At 37.7% G+C, this 8,790-nt stretch overlaps 1 long non-coding RNA gene across 2 annotated transcripts in view; it reads left to right on the forward strand.

The window, feature by feature from the left end:
* LOC123606570 overlaps positions 1 to 5,609 on the forward strand; it is a 256,727-nt gene extending 251,118 nt beyond the window's left edge. For both annotated transcript variants that reach the window (XR_006716344.1, XR_006716350.1), the window contains exons 5-6: positions 5,124 to 5,193; positions 5,505 to 5,609. This is a non-coding gene — a long non-coding RNA (uncharacterized LOC123606570). The remainder of the gene's footprint in view (positions 1 to 5,123; positions 5,194 to 5,504) is intronic.
* The last annotated feature ends 3,181 nt before the right edge of the window (positions 5,610 to 8,790 follow it).

An 8,790-nucleotide genomic window follows, 5' to 3' on the forward strand; every position in this document is an offset into this window, starting at 1 on the left:
ATATATATATATATATACACATACATATATAAGGTGTATATATATATACATATACACACACACACACACACATATATATATATATTTTTTTTTTGGTGTATTTTTATGTATTTATATATGTATAAGGAACAGTCAAAAATTGACCCTAATGTAGGCCATAGAAAAATCCATTAATCCCAAGTATTAGATATGGTACAGGAGCATTTTCTTTCTATAATGCAATTAAACTAAAATTAAACTAAAATTAATTTCAAAAAAAACCCCACAAAACATTCTCACACTTGGAAACATTCCATTAAATCCTATATCCATAAGACTAAAAAATGGGAAATAAAGAATTTAAAAATCAAATTAAAAAAGTTAAAAACTAAAATAAACCAAAATAATCAAAAGAAATTAACTAACAGTATAATTAAAATGTGAGCAAACAAAAATACCTTAAAACCAAAAGCTGTGTCTTTAAAAAAAAAATGATGTCACTAGCTAACCTGATCAAGAAAAAGGGGATAAAGTATAATTTGTACACAATCAGGAAGCCAAAAAGATAAATCAGCCTAAAAAGAGAAAATTTTTAAATATTTTAAGAGACTACTCAACTTTGTACAAATACTTTGAAATCCTAAACTAAGGGATACATTTTAGACTAAATGAAAATGACCAAAATAGAAAGTACCTAAGTCCACCCCTACAAAAGACACCATCTTCCAATGGCCTCATGCAAGAATTCAACTAAGACTTTTATGATGACATGACTATTAGGCTCCTTAATTATTTGGGAGATTTTGTGTTCTACAAAGGAAGAAAAAATTCAAGTTTACTTTTATGAAGTGGGTATCATATTTTAAAAAGTACTTACAAGATTGTACCAGAAAAGAAACAACAGACTAATCTTACTTATAAATATTGATACAGAGCTCTCAACTAAATGTATATTAGTGTATTAATACTTGTCATTATGTTACCAGATCCTTTTCATTATGTTGCCTTGGTTAAGTCCACATGGCTTCCTGCTTGTAACCTCCTGTCTGATCTTCCTGATTCTTGCCTGTTTCTTCTTATCAAAGGTTTTCCAGATTCCATTGGTACATTAAAAAAGAAATATGAGCAGGTAGGGTTTTGCAAAGATGGTTTAATATTAGAATAAAAAACATTAAAACCTGTCATACTAGTGGAAATGCATTGCAAAATCATATGATCATTTCCACAGATGCAGAAAATTCCTAGGGAAAAATCCAACTACTCATGTTCAAAACCCTCAATAAAATGGAATTGATGGAGACTTCCTAATACAAATAAAATAGCTCTATAACACAATCCCATCTTATGATCCAGGAATTCGCTTCACAGTAACATAGGCCCAATATTATATATATGGTAGCATTGTTTAGAGGAGCAAAAAGCTGGAAATAATCTAAATAGTCATCAGGAGGTACTGAAATATTTTCATTCATCAGACTGTTGTATGGTAGTGAGTATGAATAAACTGGCACTAGAAATATTGGCTATATACTAATTTAATCTATGTCTGTGTGACTTTGAATGAGCTACCCAGTTTCCCTGGGCTTTTGGTATTGTTGTCTGTAAAATGGAGACAGCAGTATCCACCCTGCAGTGTGGCGATCAAAATCAGAGTCGATATATGTGTAAAGCTCTTTGCACAGTGTGAAACATGGCAGACACTCAGATGATGACTATCTCAGAAGTGTACTCATGCTGCCAAGTAACTTCACTAGGTTATAGCAAGAGAAACAAATAGAGCTTTATTAATAAGGCAGAAGTTACCACATCCTTTCATTGTGTTGCCTTAGTTAAGTCCACGTCTCTTAACTGCTTGAATTACTACAGTAACCTCCTGTCTGATCTTCCCGACTCTGGTTTATTTCTTCTTATCAAGGGTTTTTCAAAGTTTGGGTCACATCCCATTCGAGGGTTGTGAAATCAATTTGGTAGGCCAAGGCCAGAATTTTAAACAATTAAACAATAGAAAATATCAGCGTATCACATGCTGTACAACTCTATTTTGTTTTGTGAAGTTATTCTTAATTCTGCTTCTGTGTTTCAAGGGCAGTAGGTTGTTATGTAAGAGCATTTACCATGGGTGACAGAATTTGATATTTCTCTGCATATGATCCATTCTGTACAAGTCAGCCAGAGTGATCTACTGAGATGCAGATCTGGTTATGTCACTTTCTTATTTATTCATAAATGGTTGTCAGTAGCTGTCAAGAAAATGTTTAAGTGGCTCCTGGGTGTCTCACTTGGTTAAGCATCCAACTCTTGATTTCGGCTCAGGTCACGATCTCACGGTTCGTGGGTTCGAGCTCTGTGTCAGTCTCCATGTTGACAGTGCGGAGCCTGCTTGGGATTCTCTCTCTCTGACTCTCTGTCTGTCCCTCTCCCACTTGAAGTAAATGAATGAATCAAGCAACCAATGAATGGGAATGCTTAAGTTCCTTACATGCAAGACCCTTCAAGATCTTAAGCTATTTTCCAAGCCCTGTCTCCTCTCCATGGTCTCTGGATTACTCCACACGGCACTATAATGATCTATTTGTAGTTCTCTGGTCAAGTTATACTGTTGGCATTCACATCTTTGCACAGTCCCTCCCCCTTGTTACTTCTTTCCTCCTTGAGTGACTAATGTTTCCTGTTCATGCTTTAAAATTGAACTTATGCCTCCTCTTTCAGGAAGCCTTTCGTGGTTCTCTGTCTCATCTGGGATCCACAGCACCATATCATTAACTTTACAATGATACTTGTTACAAAGTATGAAAATTTTAATTTCTTAGTCTGTCTTATCCACGAGAACATAAGTTTCTTGAAAGTAGGGTGTTTTATTTACCTACAAATCTTCAGGTAACAGCAAACTGGTGCCTTCCAGGTCCTCAGTATGTTTGTTGATTGACTTATTGATTATGCCTACATGGGTAGCAAATGAGAGGTCTTGGTATACGTGATGAAAATATTAGGAATACATTTGTTTTGTTTTTTAAGTTTAAAATTTGGCTTGTAATTAATGTCGGGTATATTATTTTTTATTGTAAGGCAAAGAAAAAAGAAAGAGAATCATTTTGAGTCATTGATACAAAAGCTGATATAGATATGGTTACTCTTTGATATAGTCTTTTGTCTATTAATTTTAACTAGACTACTATAGTTATGAAACCATAACTATAGTGCCTTTGATATATATATATATGTATGTCTTTTATATATGTATATTAAAGATCATTCCCTAATGTCTGAAAGCAGCAAGTTAAACAAAGTTTATTTGCAGAACTGCTTTTGTGGCAGCTGTTCCAGTAAACACATATCATGCTTTACAAGGTGATAAGTCTTTTGAGCCAAAAGATATGTCAAAGCATTAGTTATCAAAGATGAAGTGACACGTGGGTAGTGAAAATTCCTTTAGATAGATTGCCTGTGGATCTGATATTAATAAAATATATTGTTACTCTTCAAAGATGTATTTTCTGGGTTTTAGGCCATTTTGATTTTACATTTTCCCTCTCATTTCCTGTCTTTTGATCAGTTCTTTATGGCTAACAGCTTTGTACGAGCAGGGGTATGGGGAGAATAGGGGAAAATCAAAATGTGACGCTAAGTTCCTGATATTCATAAAAATGACAGTTGAGTACTATTTACCACTCACTGTCTGTAAGGCACTATAATAGGGGCTGTTAGATGTGCTGTGCGTGACCCCAGTGAATCCACACACCATCCCTACAAGACTTAGTTGAGCAAATTAAAGTTTGGCAAGGTAAAGTAAGCTGGATAGTTACGCAATTAGCGTTGGTTTCTTATTCTTTGTATTTAAAAAAATTTTTTTAATGTTTATATCTGAAGGGGAGAGATACAGGGTATGAGTGGTGAGGGGCAGAGAAAGAGAGAGAGAGGGAGACACAGAATCCAAAACAGGCTCTGTGAGCCCAGAGCCCAACGTGGGGCTTGAACTCACGAACCGTGAGGTCATGACCTGAGACGATGTCAGTTGCCCGAGTGAGCCGCCCAGGCACCCTGTTATTCTTTGTATTTTAAAATGGTAAAAAAATGATCAGAGAGAAGACAGAAATGAGAATTTGAGTTTAGTTTTGTCTTTGATTTCTTCAGAGAAAACCTTCCTGTTCATGTATTATAGGGAGTATGCTGGACAATGGATGGCATACTGTACTTCGTAGAGTTTTTGCTTATTTGGTGCATTTTGCTGTACCATTAAGAAATTAATAAAAATCAAACTGTGAATTTCATTCATTCATTCTTTCATTCACTCATTCATATTTTAGATTCTAGAGACATAAGCAAAAGTAGGAAATAGTAGAATCAGTGAATTAAGGATCTAGACATGGATGTAAATTAGAGCATTGTAACCAGAGGTATGATTGATATGTACCTGTAACAATAAGAGAAAAAATAGAATGGCTATTTTAATTCTTAACTTGTACTGTAGAAATGAGGGAACTTTCTGAAGACGTGACACTTGAACTGAGTATTGAAGGATAAATGGCGGTTGCCAGTTGATTGCGAGTTGATTCACTAAAAGCATGTTAACAAATACGGAGTCGGTGGCAGCAGTGGCCTGAAAAACTGCACAGAACAAACATCTAGAGAGCTGATAAAAGCAGTAGCCAAGTGATCAGAGAACACTACAACTTCCAGGACGTTTTCTGTCCTGCAGGCTTTAAAGTCTGCTGAGATGACCTGTGACAAGTAAACCTGCTTGATGAATATTTGACGGCAGTCCAATGATGGGGAGTGAAGGACATAATGGGAATAAAGAAGTTGACAACTGTTCTAAAACACGAGGTGCCTTATCATTTTTATTTTTTCGCATAACGATGCAGTTTCCCTGAACATTTGCGGTTCATTACCAGGTAATGGGACAAAGATGGTCCTCCTTCTGTCCTTCATCCCTCCCCACTTGCTTCTCTACTCTTGACAATGACATTATTTAGGAAGACAAAAGAAATATAACTAATGACTATGGAACTTCTTGGAAATGCCAGTTTTAGGGAAAGCCCCCAAGGATCTAGGATCTTTCAGCTCTTTCTTTCTTTCTTTCTTTCTGCACTTGCAAAATGATGGAAAACGTAAAATCAAGTAAAGAACGTTTTTTGCTTTTCCAGATCTGCATGGTGCAAGTGCAAAAGAGACCACAGATGGAAGCCTGCTGTTCATACAGCTGTGTCTTTGTTGGTACGAAAAAACCAATTGTGGGTGGGAGCAATGGAGGACGAGACAATATTAGAATGCAGTGGCATTTTCATTATACCTACCATAATTCCAATGTTCTGTTCTGTGGTGAATTGTTTGGGGAGTTGTCTTGAAATTAGAATCCCGTCCCACAAACTTGAATCAATTAAAACAGTACTATTTGGAAATAAACAGAGAAGCAAGTTTGCAAAAGATTTTCCAGTCATGTTTAGACTTCCTCTGACGATTCTCGGGTTGAGAGGAGAGGGAAAGGAGAAGGCCAAGATTTCAAGTGCCCTCTTTCTGTTCCCTAGGGACATCCATCGGAGAACATCTCTAACTCCTTGAACTGTTTGGACTGTTTCTGAATACACTTACCAGAAGCCACCTTGCTGGCAGTGAATCCAACTTGCCTAAAAGAGGTAACGTTTTTCTAAACTTGTGCCACCGTCCCAATATTCCAGGAATGGAGACTTGAAAGCCAATGACGTAGGCTACTCACTAAACGTCATACCAAGTTTCATTTCATAAGTTGCTACAAGCCTTCAATGTTCCAGGCACAGGGATAAGTGAGACAGACACTGTCCTTACCCTCCTGTAGCTTATTGTCTGGTAGAGAAAACGTGTATACATCAGTCTATTAACTCTTTAGTGATGAAAGCAAGTACCAAATGGTATGAGAATATAGTAGAGTAGTACAAGAAATACATAAAGAGGGCAGTAGAGGCTTACCCGGGCAACTTGAGGCTTGTATACTGAAAAGACTACTGTTGGTTAAGAAGGAGGAGAACAGAACTCCAAACAGAGGGAAGAGCATGTGTGAAGATTCTGTGGGTGAAAGGGGGATGACTTATTTGAGGAACTAAGAGAAGATCAGTGTGACTGGGGTAGAGACAGCTTTAGGAAAGGAGGCAGAGGTTGGACTAAAGAGGGCCTTGGAAGCCATACTAATGATATTTCACTTGATTCTAAAAGCAATAGGAAAACCAAAGACTTTAAAGAGGGGAGGGGCATGCTCCAATGTGAGCATTCTTTGAAGATCCATTTGGTGATTGTGTGCAGGTTGATTTAAAAGATGTCAAGTCTGGAAGCAGATTTAGTAAAGAGGTGGTGATAGAATCTCACACATCCAAGAGAGATTTAGGAACCACATCAGCAAAGTTTGGTGACTGATTAGTTGTGGATTAGGAAGGAGGAAGGGGTGTTAAGGGTAACCTCTTAACTGAGGTTATCTCAGTGAACACATGGGTATTTGGTATGTCATTTGCTAGCATTAAGACCCACCAGAAGGACTAGGCTTGGTTGAGTGGGTACAAGGCAGAAACATTGTGAGTTCAAGTTTGGACAATTGAATTTGGGATGCCTTCTGAGAGATGCCCAGGTGAAGTAACAGAATAAAAATGAAATAGTGGAGGGCACCTGGGTGGCTCAGTCAGTTAAGCGTTCGACTTTGCCTCAGGTCATGATCTTGCGGTTTGTGATTTCAAGCCCCGCGTTGGGCTCTTTGCTGACAGCTCAGAGCCTGGAGCCTGCTTCGAGTTCTGTCTCCCTCTCTCTTTGTCCCTTCCCTACTCACACTCTGTCTGTCTTTCTCTAAAAAATAAATAAACGTTAAAAAACAATTAAAAATAAAAGAAATAGTGCAGGTGTTGGAGTAAGATGAATCTGAATGTGTAATCCATCTTCTGCCACTTACTATCCAAGAGACCTTGGACAAGTTTTTAAATCTTCTTATGCCTCACTTTCTTCATCTTGTAAAATGCAGATAACAGTCACACTACCTCTACTGAGTTGTTGTGAAGATTGAGAGTTCATACTTGATGGTGTGGGCATGAGATGAGGTGGTATAGGAAGCGGAATTGTAGGTGAGCTGAGATGACTCGTCATCTTTTTTTTTAATCCCTTAAAGTTTTATAGGAATGTGTATGTTACACGTATACTTAGAAACAAAGCAAATAGTAAAATATGAAAACGTATAAAAGACTAAATTAAAAATATGCATGTACAGCACTTGGCATAACACTTGGTGAGCAATCCATGAATGTTAGCGGTCTGTAGACATAGGGACCTAGAGATCAGAGAGAGGTCTGATCTAGAGAGTTATAACTTTAGTAGTCCCTGCTGTTCTGACAGTAACCAAAGTAACGAGTTGAGGAAATCATCTGGAGAGAAAATGTTGAGTAAAAGAGGGCCAAATGTTGAACTTTGAGCAATCCCAACTGCTAAAGATCAAGTAGAGGAGAATGAATCAGCAAAGGAACTTTAGAATGGGGCAGCCAGCATAGGAGGAGGAAAACTCTGCCCATGTCGGTAAGGTGAGCTTGCATTTGGAGGAAGACTCAAGTGATACGGCATGTTGCTGGAAGCTATAATGAGGGGGGGGGAAACAACAAAGTGTGCTTTGGGTAAACTAAACCAGAGACTGGAGAAGGCTTTTTGGATTACCAGGCAGAAACCTTTGTTGAGAAACTATCTGGTTCTTTATATTAAAGCAAAACTTGGCTTCTATTCTAGAAATGGAGCCAGTCAGTTGGTCACTTGGAAGTTGAATCCATTATGTCTTATGAGATTCTCCATCTTCAGGGAGGTGCTACTTCAAACTTGGTCAATTTGTATAAAATACAAAAAAAAAAAAAAAATCACTATGTCAGAGAGGAAAGCAAAAAAGTACAAGGAAAGGAATTTCACTCATTTGTTCTGTTCATTCATGGTTCTGGCCAACGAATAAGCTTTAATTTTTTTTAAGAAAAATTCTTTTATTTTCTTGAATTACAATCCCATAGATACCCATCCCTCATTCCCATTTTCTTTTTTATAAAAACTGGCAATTTTATATTTGGAAAAAATGAGGATTGTCTGATCACTTCATTTCAGATAAGTGGAAAATTTCCAAAGGGAGAGATGTGTTTAATTCTATGCCCTGTTTTTTACTTGCATAGCGTTTTACTGTAAGACCCTGAAACATGCTAGTTTTACTGGGAAGTAAAGTAATTAGCCCTAATCACACCATGGAGAGAGTGGAAATGAAAGAAGTAAATGGGTTGTGATGAATCTGTAGTTTCAGATGGCATTCTGAAGGGGTTGGGTCCTAGCTCTTGATTGAGCTTGGATTCTGAGCCAAGGCAGATGAGGAAGCAAGAGGAGGGTACTTTAAATCACCCCTCCTACTTTGCATCTGTTCGTTGCACTAAGGGTGCAATATAGCACAGAGTTTGATGCAGTGTTTGGCACTCTTAACTTCCTACTAGCCCAGTTCTGAATTCTAGGCAAGCTATTGACTTCTATGACCATGACTCTTCTAATCTGTGGCTTGGAGATTAATAGTCCTGCCATCCTCACAGAGCTTTGGGAGGAGCAGATCGGTTAAGGTAGGCAAAGCTCTTGGCGTACGGGAAACTGTCATGTGTAGCATGGCCAGTTCTCTGAATCATGAGAATTCTCTCAGTAGGGTTGTTGGTTTGCTTATCTTCATTTGTCCTGAGCTCATTTAGGAAATGTCTTTCTGTTTTCCTTATTCGCCTTCTCCCAACTTCATGATTGGCTTTGTAAAAGTTAAAGGCATGACCCTCAATCAGCAAACTCATTTACACAAAATGAAGT

The sequence above is a fragment of the Leopardus geoffroyi genome, chromosome A1, assembly GCF_018350155.1.
Source record: "Leopardus geoffroyi isolate Oge1 chromosome A1, O.geoffroyi_Oge1_pat1.0, whole genome shotgun sequence".
In the NCBI taxonomy this organism is placed as follows: domain Eukaryota; kingdom Metazoa; phylum Chordata; class Mammalia; order Carnivora; family Felidae; genus Leopardus; species Leopardus geoffroyi.